Below are 14666 nucleotides of genomic sequence, written 5' to 3' on the forward strand. Positions count from 1 at the left end.
CCCCCCCCCCCCCAGCTTGCAGATTTTGTCAATCTTTTCCTCCAGTATGATGATCACTTGACAAATCTCCAGAAGTCAGCAAAAACAATCTGAGCCTGGCAGAGACCAACCTCAGAATTCATCCAGAAACTGACTGCTTTCATAGCCAAAATAGTAACCAATGTTTTACCTTAAGTCAATGAGTGCATAGCCATTGCAGAATTAATATTTTCGAACTCCCAATGAAAAATCCTGAGGAAATACAGACTGTTTTGTAAACATTGTTTAAAACCTAGCAACACTGAAATAAGCAGCTAGGATTGCTTCTACTTCCAAATACTGCAGTTAGTATCAGCAAAGAAATTGACTACCCAGAGAGACATGCACAGAAAACAACAAACTGGGAAATTGTACTTTGCAGTAACAGAGTCTTCAGATTGCTGGCTGGAGCAAAGATTGGAGCAATAAAATCTATTGAAGTTTCACAGACAGAGAAATTTAGGGATAAGAACAAGAAAAGTTCAACAAAGTTAAGTGATAAATTTTGCATCAACTTAAAGTGCAGTTGACTTGAAAACTGAATTTTTTCTTTTCCTTTCTTCCAGCTACCTGTGTTTTGTTAGGAAAAATGTCATTTAAAAATGACACATTTCAAAAATTTTAGAAAATGTTGAAATAATATGGATAGACATTAAACCTTCAATTATTTAAATATCTAGAAAATTTTTGTTTCTAGCCACCTGAATTTGGTTTACTTCAACCTAACATATAATTTTCCCTCAAATTCTGTATGTCAAACTTTTCAACTCTATGTCATATTTCTAATTCTCATCACACAGTTTTAAGCTACTGAAATGTAATAGCAAAAAGACAAGGAGATACAGGAATCACCTGCCAACTTCAGAATGGGACGTGTGAGATGCTTAGTAGAGCTACTTTGTGTGAGGCTTTCAGAGCTATAGAAGTATAAGAATAGCTGTTATTTTAATGATGGATGTAGTACAACTAGTAAATTCATTACATTGTTAGACTTACTTCAGTCTTATTTTTTTCCTACCTTTCTCAGGTATTTCTTAGGTAGTCCAAGAATCCCTTTCAAAACTCCCTGTTTGTATGGAAAATGCTGATAGAAATACTTCTAATGACAATACCTCCTGAGTCCCAAATGAGTAAAAATGGCATTTAAAACTGTTAAATGCAGTTAATGCACTTTTATATAAGCTTGCGTTAGATAATGGCCCTTAGCAGAGTCTTAGAAATCATTAAAAAGAGGGCAAGGGTGAGCTTTCTTCAGTATGTCTGCTCACTTTTAGAGAGCCTCTCCAATATCTTGATGCCTCTGTAATACAGCCTATAACACTGCATCTCTTCTCTAGATTTCATATCTGCAAAGGGACAAATTCTCACAATTTTACAATTGTTGATAAGAAACACTAAATCTGTTCTTGAATAAAATCTCAGCCAGATCTCTGGTGATTTGTGCTGCTGGAAGAGAGGACTTATAAATGAGTGGTAAAGCTCAAAAGTATAGAAAATTCAATACAAATTTTTTTAAAATATATAAGGTCTACAACTTTTTTTTGTGGTATGTTTTTTGGTTTTTTTTTTAAACACTTTCTCATACTATCATGTAGTGTGCTGAAGCAGAATAACTGCTAGGCTTTACTCTGGAAGAAGATGTATGAATAAATAACTATGTGAGTCTGTACAGTACTGCATTCTGGCAGAATTCCTCAGGGTCTTTTGTGCTCCAGGTTACTGTACTGTAGGAATAAATACGCCTGAATTCCCTTCTTTCTGTCACCACGTCTTTATGATATTCAGGAAGAACACTATTTTTTTTTTTCCTCTAGTGAGTCTACAGAATGTCTGCTGAGAACAACGGAAGCAGAACTATGTAAATAAAAACCTAACACATACGCTGGGAGTGCAAGAACTGACATTTCCTTACCCTCTCCACTTCAATCTTTGCAATCTGTAGTATTCAAAAGTGCAGCATAAAATTTAAATTGACATGATATTTTAAGCAATAATGCTTGAGAGTCATCCCTTATATGTTTAGATATACTGACTTGCAGACAGACAGTAAATACTCTCTAATTTAATACAACACAATAACAGATGTTCTTTTCAAGCATGACTCTTGAGTAACTCTAGAACAAGTCTATAATACAGGGCACATTAAACCCCTCGTTAGCGTGAATTGAAAGGATAAGTAAATGCTCTTTGACCAAACTATAAAAAGGGTTCAAGCTCACTCTTTGCAAAGCAAGCTGGTTAAAAATATGAAAAGCATATTTGTCATGTAATATCATGTATAAGATTTTACCAGTAATTTCTCAGTTGCTCTCCACTGTGCAATTAATCAAAAGTAGCATAAAGCAGGAAAACAGGAAAGAGAGCCTGAAGAAAGTGTTATATTAAGACAATATTTACTTTATAAAAAAAAAAAATCAGATTTTTCTTTGTTTTAAGCACACTTCTATCATTAATCTAACGCTGAAATTTCCCAGTATAGCAACATATTAATAAAAGCATTCACATTACATTTTTTGTTAAAAATGTTGCCTTTTATGTTAAGAAGTTTCACCACACTGAGGACATGTCTCTTCAGTTCTCACACCTCAAGGACATGCAAAGCATTACATTTGTCAAGCAGAGCAATATGGAAATTATTTCATTGATTAATATCAAAATTTTAATTCTTGACCACAGCAGCTAATTCTGAGATATACAAACAGGACTGTGCAATAGTTACTAAATGACTCCTAGTTGAACCTTGAGATACGTACTACTGGCCCTCACTGGAGTCGGAAGTTTTTCAAATAAATCCAGGTACTGATTTGATGACTGTAACTTCTTATAACTTCCCTTACTATACTGAAAATTATTCTTCTCAAGAAGAAGCAAAAATACCCTGCTAACTCTATTCAAGCTTTTGAGGGGTGAGCACCACTTGGCTGATCTCAAATGGGCTGAATCCTACTTATCCTAACTCCTTTTCAAATCTTGTGAGCAATTGGCTAATCTATCCAGCTGTCTTACAGGAGTTCCTTTGAGATTTTTTACTTGAATATGATGACTACATATTGGCTTTAGTTCTTGAACTCTAGCTTTTGAGAAACATAAAATTGTTTTGTTAAACAATGAAATCCAACTTGCTCACATTCAGCAGTTAGGTTATAGCAAAGTTTAGTTGCCAAACTTTGTATACAAAGTCATGATAATACCAAAAGTGATCCACTATACATTTTCATATGTAGTTTTACAAGAACAATGTCAGCATTTGCTGGATTTATTACTCTTCTTTACCTTTTATTCAGATTTATAGCATACAGGCCACAAAGATCAGTATTGATTAGAGAACAATACAAAAAACCCATGGGAAGGTGGATTGGCTTAGATATCTGCTGTCACAGCAGTGGCCAGCAATATTCATGAGCTCAAACTCTGTTTGCATTAGCTGTACAAAATGCTGCTTTTCAATCACCTGAAGACTATTTCACTGTATGGCATTGTTTACACCAAGGAAAGCAAGGAGAAGGAGTACTGGTGTGGCAGACAACATGAAGGGATGATATTTAGCCCTCTGATACTATAAGAGTCCACCTTATTAAGCGCCTGTTAAGTGCTTAGTAGTGGTGCAACAGACAGTTTCTTTTTCCCAAGGAGCCATTAGAGTTCCTGATTTGTTTGGCTCAGCCAGGCTCCCAGGCCATAGCTGGGGGTGACAACAAAGGCAGAGATTTCCTTAGAACACCTCTTTAAAAATCTGAAACAGAGCCCATATGTCACGCTGTAAAAAAATGCAAAATATGCTGGATCTGTAAAAGTGACACACCAGGCCATATGCTGCAGACAGAACAGCTTGCATATGTCTAGGCCTCTACACTAACTTCAAGAACTGAAAACAGTGGCTAGGCTATTCTACACTTCTCCACTTGTTAAATTTGTTTTGCTAAAGTCAGATTTACTGGAAACAAACAAAAAAAAGTCTTTGTCAAAACCTTGAAGCTGATGACCGGCCAATTATTTTCTGTGCTGCTTTGAACTGTCAAGCTGTGATCAAGTGAAGTGGAACAACTGCAAGGTTTTCCAGAACGGCTGTTCAAATCCAGAGGTTCATCTCACAGTTAGAAATGGACTCAATGCAAACACCAGGAGTGGTCAGCATGCCAGTTCTGGTCTGTTTTGTGCACAAAGTAACACTTTCTATTTTTGCTATTATCCCAAACACTTTCCGGCACTTTCACAAAGCTAAGAAACATTAATTCTTTTATTCAGACCTAATTCTCACATTATCTGTCACACAACAAAACCTGCATGAACACCTCTATTTTACTTTGGCAAATGCCAGGAGATCCTAGAGCCAGTAACATACCTTACCGTGCAATGGTACTATGGAGGCCTTAAAACAGCAGGTTAGTTTGACACTGTCTTGTTCAGTATAAGAAATAAAATATGCTCAATTAATCAGGTTCATTCTTCAGCTTTAACCTCTATGTTTCAATGATGAAATATCAACTGTGAAGCTGAAAGCTCTTTTTGTATATGAACATTGAAAATATTTGAACATTTTGAACTTTCTGCAAAAGCTTTTTCAAAGGAAATCTGAATTCAGAAAATGCTAAAGTAAATCCTTAATAAAAAGAAACAATTTATGGTATTTTTTTTTCAGCTATGTGTCCCAGACTTCGCATAAGATCAAGTGAGCATTTTCAAGATTGTGCAAGTCAGATTCCCAAATGATATGTGAACTTGGCAGAGCTGTTTCCCTCAAATAATTACTGTTAAAAGACATATTGCCTACAAGAAATGAGGCTTGATGATATTTAAGCTGTCTTCTACCTTTACAAAAAAAGTTGTTTCTTAAATAAAATCCTTAACTCCCAGCTTATGGTGACAAACTTCATTTTTGCATAGTATCTTCATTAGATACTGAATGAAGGTGGTCTCTTTCCTGGAAAGAATAAAGCAGATTCAGTTTTGTCTGATTTGCCACTCTGACTTGTGACTTTCTTACACTCAAGTCTAGATCACACATCATCTTCCCGCTGCAGCTGTGTCAGTGGAAGCTTTCACCATGCCAGCTGCTTATCACTACATCCACTGGGAGGCTTCCATCCTTCCCAATCTATCTCCTAAGCTGCACTGCAAATACTTACTTGTTTCTGTCAAAAATGAATACTTTTAGCAAAACTGTTCTTTCAACTAACTTTAACAGAAACAGGTCATTCAAACAGGTCTCCTAGCAAATCTGAGGAAAAACTAATGTTGTTTAAGGGAAGGAGCTGCAGACTGGAGCAGGAAATCCCTTCAGCAGGATATATTATCAAGCTCTTATTCCATAAAATCCATTTAATGCCGACATATTGCATCAAGGTTTGAAAGGAATTATTCAGAGTGAAGTTAACCTAAACTATCAGAGACTAAGCATACTGATCATTACACTGTCCTGAAGATCTTTACATGTCCAGACTATGTTTTCAGTGTAATACCAGTTAATTCCATATGTATTTTACAGATAGCTTTGGAATAATAATAATATTCAATAAATGTATTGAATATATGTATATAGTGAACACAATTATGAGAGTCCTGTCAGGAGATTTAATGAAACATCTATTTCTCTAACAACATTCCAATAATCTATTTGACTGGAAGTGTATTTAGTTATTAGATGTCTCTGCAGATTTTATATTCCCCAGAAATAGGCACACATTTACAGTAATGGAATTTTACAGCTAGATATCAATTTTTTTCTATTTTAATTTTTTAAATAAGAAAAAACATATCTTTCTTTAGTTACTTCTATTTGTGCAGTACCATGCATTTTGTTTTATGAATAAGCAAATGAAAGGAAATTATTTCAAAGAAAAAATGTCTTATTTTCATTGCCATTTCAGATGGAATTCAAACAATACTTTCAAAGTTCAGACCAGATATGGACACTATATCACTCCTATCACAAGGCTAGAAAAATTTCCTTCTTACTAATAATCACTAACTCGCCATGCCGTAGAGATGCCACTTCTACTTCAAGAGGACTTATGGTCTTTAGCACCTCCTGAAAGTCAGCAGATCAACACCTTACACATGTACTTATGTTTTCTAATAGTGTCAGTAGAGTTGTATGTTAGTCATAGAACATAAGCATGTTTTATTCTGGTCATTTTACTTTAAATTTGATAAAACAGCAGAAAGTTCTCTTTCATTGGATTTAAGTTTTCTTAAAATACATTAGTATCTCCAAATCTCTATCTTGTTTTGTGAATAAAAAATAGTGACATATTAGTTTGGTAAGTGTATTTCATGTCCCACTTATTAGAATTTTTGGAATTAATGAATATATTTCTTAACTTTTTCTAACACAGATATTTTGTTTTTAATTCTTCAAACTTTTACTGAGAAAACAGATGAAACAAATTCCATTTTCTTGTTCTTATGTTGGAAGCAGTCTCAGCTTTGTTCTCAGGAAGAAGAAATTCACGATAGAGAACTCAATCTCTGAACATTTATTTGTTTTTCTTTATTATATTCTTACTTACTGGTTCATCATTCTTATTTCATCTTTTAAGAATTTTCTGTTAGCAGTCTATGAAGTTTTGCTTTTCCTTCTCTTACATATCTACTGGGTGCCTAGACAGGAACCGAATTTAAATTCAAAAACTAGCAGAAGAGAAAGAAAATTGTGATATGAGCAAGTCATTGGCAAGTCAGCTAACCTTACATGCACTGAAGTTCAAGAATATAAAGCAGTGCATGCACTGCACTGTTGCTGAATATAGCTATCTATCCCCGTTGCATCTACAGAAAAAAAAAGAAAAAAAAAACTCTACAAGGCATCATCTGTTTTCTGAGCAAAACATGCCAGTTACAGCAAAGTTTAGGAGGTGTTCTGTTCTAGCTATGAATGTTGACTCATTTACAACTTTGGCTTGATTTTTTTCTAGCTGCAGTGGTTACCATCCCCAGTTCTGCATCCCACTTCTCTGTCATAAATTTACACTTCCACAGCAGGCATGTCTGAGCTGACTGTGAGAAGCATGGATGCTGATGAACCATCATAGTTTATAGACTGCTATGCAAACATAAATTGGCACTAACTGTAATATACAACGTGCTTGGCAGGAGGAAGAAACACACATCGAAGGAATGAAAACCAGTTAGACTGTCCCAAACCAATTTATTCCATATACGAGTCAAAGTCTTTGATGCCTACAAACTATGCAGACAGAAGTGGTGGACAGGGTAATCTCTTCCTCTCCATCTTAGATGCAGAAATGGAAAGATACACAGTAATAAACCAACATTTCGGAAAATGCATCTGTAATGAAATCTTCCAAACATTTCAGTAATTTTTGAGAAGAATGATCATAATATTAGAGAAAATTTAGTAACAAAGAAATTTTTCTCTCTTTAAATACAGAGGTACACCAAGTGTTTGAAAATGTCTCTCAGATAGGGAAATTAATATTATTTGGTTTCTAAGACTGTTTTTGTAATTAGCCAGGAGATTTTCAATTTTTTCTTCAAATTTGTTCTTACAACAGTGTCATCCTTTCACACTAAGAGATAAAATTAATGCTGGCAAATATTGCAGCTTCTTGAAGCCAGAACAGAGTTTAAGAGCAGTCAAGAGGTATGGCAATTTTAGATTTCTCCCATGCATCTCCTTGTATAATGTTTAGGCTGCTAATGTAATTCTGTGAGACTTTAAAAATACAGTTTCAGATCTCTGGAACCCACAAAGTCTGAATACAACCTTGTCACAGATATCTCCTTTTCTCAAATGTTTCTGGGCAAGATATAGATGATTCTCTAGCAAGCATACAGTCTTTTTGTCCTAGAAAGAAATTCTTGCATCAATCACTCCACAATTGTTCTAGCTGTACATTTAAAAAAATAATAACCAAAGACATTCTTGTTTTTCCTTTAGATCTCTCTGCATGCATGCTTATATTGCTGTATGTCACACGCAGTGAAAGAAGAAGAAAGTGCAGAAGAAACTGTGTGAGGGGGAAAAAAACGTTAGGAATTGGGAATTGAAGTGGGCTGCTGTGAAGAAACTTTTTGCATTGTGCATATTTATGACTTGCTTTGGGGTTTTTTTATTTTTATTTTTTCTTTTTAATTATTTATTAAGAACATACAGCAACAGAGTAACTCACTGAAAGAAACATGAGTGTCTCATGGCTGAGCTTTGCCAGGTGTATTCTAACTACATAGGAACTAATGATATTAATTCCTCTTCATTTTATAAAATGAGACAGAACAAGGAGCATTCATTTTCAACTATAAGCTCCTACACAGATCTAAAACTGAATGTATCAGCTAATCCAAAAAATCTAAATAAGTCATTAGCTCAAAATCACTTTCAATAAAATGAATTATGAAACTACTTGTTTTTATTAACAGCTGAGACATAACTGAATCTGTAAGCTCACTGTTTAAACTATGCAAAGTTCAGTGCAGGAATGGCAGGGCACTACCTTGTAAAGGTTGAAACAATCTGGAATTTCAGTAGTTTGTTAATCTGGGAAGTTCGAGGACTAAAATCCACAGATTTCTTCCACATTCCTTATAAGACTCATACACCAAAGCATAAAGCATAAACTGGATGGAGCAGAGTCTCTGATGAAATATAATGTAGCCTTTCTGTATTTACTAAGAAGCACAAGCAGAAGATGTTTTAAGTCAGTCCTTTGCCCTTAGTCTGGTACAATATAATTCAGAGAGGTGAAATGCCAGGTAAATTTATTTGAAAACACTACACAATCAGACACAGTAGATTTGTAAAATGTCTTCATCCAGTACAAAACTGACAGAGGTATAATGTCCTGATGTTTCATCTGAATGAATACTGCATATAAAACTGCTGCCAGGACACATACTGTTCTCAGCAATGAAGGAACAATAATATAGAGTCCTTAGGAAAATGTAGTGCATGTACAGATTGCTTGCACTCAGGGGTCATATGACCCAATGGAAGACATCTGTCACTACACTAAGATACAACTGTTTTCAATTTAAAACAACATGTTTAGGAAAGTAAAATAAATGCAAAATTTGTCTTGTCCAAGAAAAAAAGGTAATTTTTCATATTAACTGTTTGTCACAGAGAAAGACAAATGATGTGCATTTATTTCCCTGCACTGTTCATTTGGCCTTAAAGCCAATATATTGAGCAAAAAATAATGTTATTTATAAAGTAGGAAATCTCTCCTAGAAAAAAAGGGAACGGAAAAATGTTTACACCAAATACTCTAACAGAAATACAAAGCAGAATACTAATAAGAAAAAAAAAAGTCTTTTACTCATCTTTAAAAATAAAAACGGAATAATAAAAATAGATACTCCATTATTAATTAAATTAGATGAATAAAGCCCAGTCCAAATCTCAGTGAAGCACTACAGAAGTTTTCACCTTTCAATTCACTCACAATGATAACTAAACATGTTGATATATTTTAAAATAATTCATAGTTGTTTAAAATAGTCATAAACACATTGGTAGATCTCAACGCCTTCTACATTTCAAAATGTATGAATACCCAGAGAGAGCAAGTATGTGTACATGTATGTTTATATGTATACAGTGATTAAGTGATACTGTTTTATTATATTTATTACACAAGAAGCAGAAAACAAGATACTATTGTAACATTTGTATTTGTTCTTAATTAAGATAAAGAAAACTATTCAACTGGAATAGTCCAATTTTTAGCAGAGATATCAATTTTCTTTTTTCTTTTTTTTAAATGACTCCAAGGATTTTTTTTCCTGGGAGGAATATCCCCCAGCCCCCCACAACCACCACCCAAAAAAATCTCTTATTCTGTACAATCTAGCTGATTCCTATTCTGGTTTTGGCTGGGATTGAGTTAGTTTTCTTCACAGTAGCTCACACAACGCTCTGGTTTGGATTTGCAATGACAACAGTGTTATTAACACACCTATTCCTAAGCAGCATTCACACAACATCAATTCCTTTTCTGCTTCTCACACTGCCCTCCCCAGGGAGTAGGATAGGGTGCACTAGAAGCTGGCAGAGGACACAGAACATCTGAGCTTTACTGCGTAATTTTATAAGGTTTCACAAAATAAATTAAAATGGAAGGAAATGAGTTTGAAAGTTAACAAATTCACATACACAGTTATTTTGATGTATATTTGAAGTTAATTCTATTTCTAAGATGCAAAAGTAGACACCACGTGTTACAGAAAAGAGATTTTTATAACCTCAGATAAAGTATCTATATTCACCATAAAATAGTCACGAAAAAGCTCAAGCTTTCCTTTTCAATCCTGCCATATAAGCAGAAATAATTTATATAATCTCAATGCACAAATTACCCTTATCTTTGAATGAAGATAATCCTAACCTCCTTTGGGAAGTGATTTCACATTTACTAAAGAATGTTCTGTAACGCGTAAGTTTGCTTGAAGCATTAGAAATATATTTGCCAACTCTAAGTGATACACAGATAATTGCTACTGAAAACATCATTGCTCTGTGTAATGCTGTAACACAGAGCAATAACAGCAGAACAGCAAAGCCCCATGCTGCAGCAACTGAAGACACACTCAAATGCAGCAGACACAGGCAATAAAACAAAAGAAAGAATCTGCTTACCTTTAGAAGGCCTCAGGCACACAAGAATCTCCAACAGGATACTCTTGCTTCCATCGCAAACGCATCAATGAAGTCTGCAAAGGGGTGGATTCTGGCTCTACTCCTTCCAGTCACTCAGGTGCTTTTCATGCACCTGAGCTCCTCCGAGCTGGCCCTGCCTTACCACCAGGTGTTCAATCACTTTTTCAAGCTATGACTTCATATTTACGCTACACTTTGATTGAGACTAAATTCTCATTGAGAAAACAGCAACAGGAGCAAAATGATTTATTATATCAAAGAAATGTTTTCTTTTCATAGCTTGCTACCAGTTGATGTCACTGTGCTCTGTCATGCTTATATACCTCATTTATATGAGGCATGAGATAACACATAATCCCAAAGGAAGATTTCAGAAAATGCTAATTTTCCATTCTTGCTTTTGTATACATGCTAGTTATCATTTCAGAGAAATAAGAATTTAGTTGACATTATGTTGTTTCCTTATTTCCTGTCATGTTCATTTCAAATGTCTAAGTGTATGCTATTTCCCATTGTAAGAAATACATCCATACAGAAATAACTTCTCATACAACCACTATAGTTATGAGAACATTTAACCCATTGTGATATCACCATTGTGGTAAGGCAGGATACTTACCTGGCAGAGGAGACACCATGATCAGGCAGGTGGTTTTCCCAGGGTGAGGCTCATCCCCTGCACTCCGGTTTGATGACTCCTGTGATTTCCCCAGATGTGGGAAACTCAACTGCATAATTTGTGCTAGTGTATTTATGTAGACTGGGGGAAGAATTCCTTGAGAGCAGCCCTGTAGAGAAGAACTTGGGGGTCCTGGTGGGTGAGAAGCTGGATGTAAGCCACCAGTGTGTGCTTGCAGCCCAGAAGGTCAACTATATCCTGGGCCACAATAAAAAATGGGTGGCCAGCAAGGAGAGGGAGGTGATTGTCCCCCTCTACTCAGCTCTTGTGAAGCCCCATCTGGAGTCCAAGCCTGGGGCCCCCAGCACAAGAAAGATGCAGAGCTCTAGGATCGTGTCCAGAGGATGGCCACTAACATGATCAGAGGGCTGGAGCACTTCTCTTATGAAGAAAGGTTGAGGGAATTCGGCTTGTTTAGCTTCAAGAAGAGAAGGAGACCTCATTGTGGCCTTCAGTACTTGAAGGGAGCATATAAAGAGGAGGGGGAATGCCTGTTTGTGTGGGTTGATGGTGATAGAACAAGGGCAACTGGTTTTAAACTAAGACAGGGGAGATTTAGGTTAGATATTAGGAGGAAGTTTTTCACACAGAGGGTGCTGATACACTGGAACAGATTACCTAAGGAGGTTGTGGATGCTCCATCCCTGGAGGCATTCAAGGCAAGGCTGGATGTGACTCCAGGCAGCCTGGTCTAGTGGTTGGTGACTCTGCATATAGCAGGGGGATTGAAAGTAGATGATCTTCAAGGTCACAGAATCTCTCAGGCCATTCTATGGTTCTATGACATTTCTGTGATTAAGATTTCTACAGTGGCAATATGATGACCTAGTTTAAGTCCTCAGTGTATACTTATAGAATATCTGGAAAAATCGAGATTTGCACTATGGGAGAATGAATATGTTAGGTTTTGCAACTATCAGAAACCTCTTCTCATAACAATAACCTTAACATGACAGTCTAGCACCCATCCAGGTTGAGCATCATCCAACATCATCCTGGATTTCAATATATCTAAATTTACTGGGAGATCTCCAAATGGTTGTAGTCGTTACTACTAGTTACAGTTCTCCTCCCCAACATAGTCTTGCATGTATGGGAATCTGCAAGATTTTGCTACTGAAATGTGAGGCAAAAAGGCACCAAGTGTTTCAGTCTTAATGTTTTTAACCTTTACTAGAAATTCTCTAGCTGCCAGCCCTCATCTTCTGCATCCTGTTGATGAGGTGGTTCGTAACAAACCATCAGGAGCACAAAACCAGTGTTCTTTCCAGAGTTTTGACAGCCATGTCTTTGGCTGTATGCTGGAGCTCTGTGTAGTCAAAAAGTTACTTGCATATGGCATAAGCATCCTGTCTTCTTTCCTTTCTATACTCATCCTGATATCCTACATTAAAATAGTAAAACAAATTATAATGGCAAAAACTACACAAATCAGCACTGTGAACTGGATTAATATAATATTACGTTTCCCCATGAAATTCTATGTAATTTGCTTCATTTCATTTTCTGAAACTTGTTTGAAAGGTTTGTTGTATGTATATATAAATGCTTAGAACAGCAAAAAGCAATTGGCTTCATGTCTTTCATTTGTTTAGGTGGCTGTAGGTAAGAGTGAACAGATGGTAAGTTGAACACTGAAAGATCGAAGTGACTTGGAGGGAATTAGTTGGTTGTGCTGTCAGCTAAGAAAATTTCAGTGGTTCAGTAGAAGAACTAGCAGAGTTTGCATGCATTTCCATATCGCCATATTTACAAATAGATGCTATTTTTAGATTTACTTATGGAAACCTTATGTCTCTTTTGGATCTGAGACAACTGCAGACAAATATTGCCTGAAACAGAATGAGTTATCTACCTGACAAACTAAGTTCAAGAAATGTTTTCTATGTCTTATCTGGTATTAATATCAGTAGTTCTTTATTCACTTATATCTATGCAATTTGAATGTTTAAGTAATCTTTATGGTCTCAGAACCAAGATTCTTTTTAATAACTTTCTATTTCATTGCATAACTAGACAGGAACGAGAGCCACACACTCCTAGCTACATGCTATTCAGCAAGTACAGGCCAGGCAGTAACAATATTTGCATTTACATCTACAGGCCCTTAAGATATACAGACTAAAACAAATATTCATGTGTCTTTGTAATCTTGTTTTTTTAAGTGTCATTTATAAGTATCATTTGATTTACTTTTGTACAACGATTACAATTTTACTTTGCTATAACTAAAAGAAAATGACGCTATATTTCAAGGTCAGCATACTACAAAGAGTAAGAAAATAACTTCACAGGAGATACTTCCAATTACTAGTTGTATTATAGCTGTGCAGACATTCATCTCTGTGTAAACCAAAATTTAATAGACTACTAAGAGAAAGAGTGGCAAATTCATTATAAAAATACAGCCAGAAGGATCTGTTCCTTCTCACTGAGGCTAAAATTTTAGAAGACATCATCTAATATCTTTAGTCAACAAACAAAAACAAATACATAAACATCTTCATGCACTCTATTTCCATGGAATAACAGACTAAACTTTGTATAACAACTTCTCAAAATTTGCCTTATTTCCCAAGAATTGCAACAAGCGTGTCATCAAAATCCCTTATTTCCTAACTTAGCATTGTCATATCTTCCATCTACTGAAGAAGTTTACTTATGTAAAACTAACACTTTTTTATGATATATTCTGTTCTGAACTGAAAACTTTGAAAGGGGTAACACTTGCCCAGGGTAGTGCTACTGCAGTCTGGATGACTGAGTCATTTTTTTATCATTACATTTGGCTTCCTGGATTCACAGATGTCAGAACCATAGGGGAAAAAATACACACACACACACACACACACACACACACACACACACATATAAAAGCATACATGCGGTTGGCCCACAGACTGAGAGATTATGACAAGTGCAGATTATATGAGTCTTCACTGCTGAAGGTCTATTTGAGCTCAATGAATATGTTCAAGCAATTTAATATAGCTTGCCCTGCACGTATTGCTTAGGGACAATGGGAAGTCACTTCACTTTATTGTATCACTAGCTGTAGACAAAGCCTTGTCATTTCTGTCTGTCACACATTTTCTATGCCATTTTTGAAATCACACTTTAGTTTCATCTCCATCTGGGATAGAAGCAGAAGTATTGTAAGAAAAACTTGTGGCTTTTTTTTTTTTTGTGTGTGTGTGTGTGTGTGTGTGTGTGTGTGTATTTTTAACTTGATTGGATGATGAGAGCCTTGAAAATGCCATGACATAGGCTGGTCTTTTGATGGTTTAGTAGGCTGACCAACTGCACAGCAAAAAGAAGCTTAGAATTACAAGTACTACATTAGCACAGCTC

The 14666-nt window shown here is 35.7% G+C and overlaps 1 pseudogene; it reads left to right on the top strand.

Annotated features, from left to right (window-relative positions):
- Positions 1 to 11247: 11247 nt before the first annotated feature.
- Positions 11248 to 11394, top strand: LOC122158426 (annotated as a pseudogene).
- Positions 11395 to 14666: the final 3272 nt, after the last annotated feature.

This window comes from Centrocercus urophasianus, unplaced genomic scaffold, assembly GCF_019232065.1.
Source record: "Centrocercus urophasianus isolate 14NV4802_14NV808 unplaced genomic scaffold, USGS_Curo_1.0 seq_14, whole genome shotgun sequence".
NCBI lineage: Eukaryota > Metazoa > Chordata > Aves > Galliformes > Phasianidae > Centrocercus > Centrocercus urophasianus.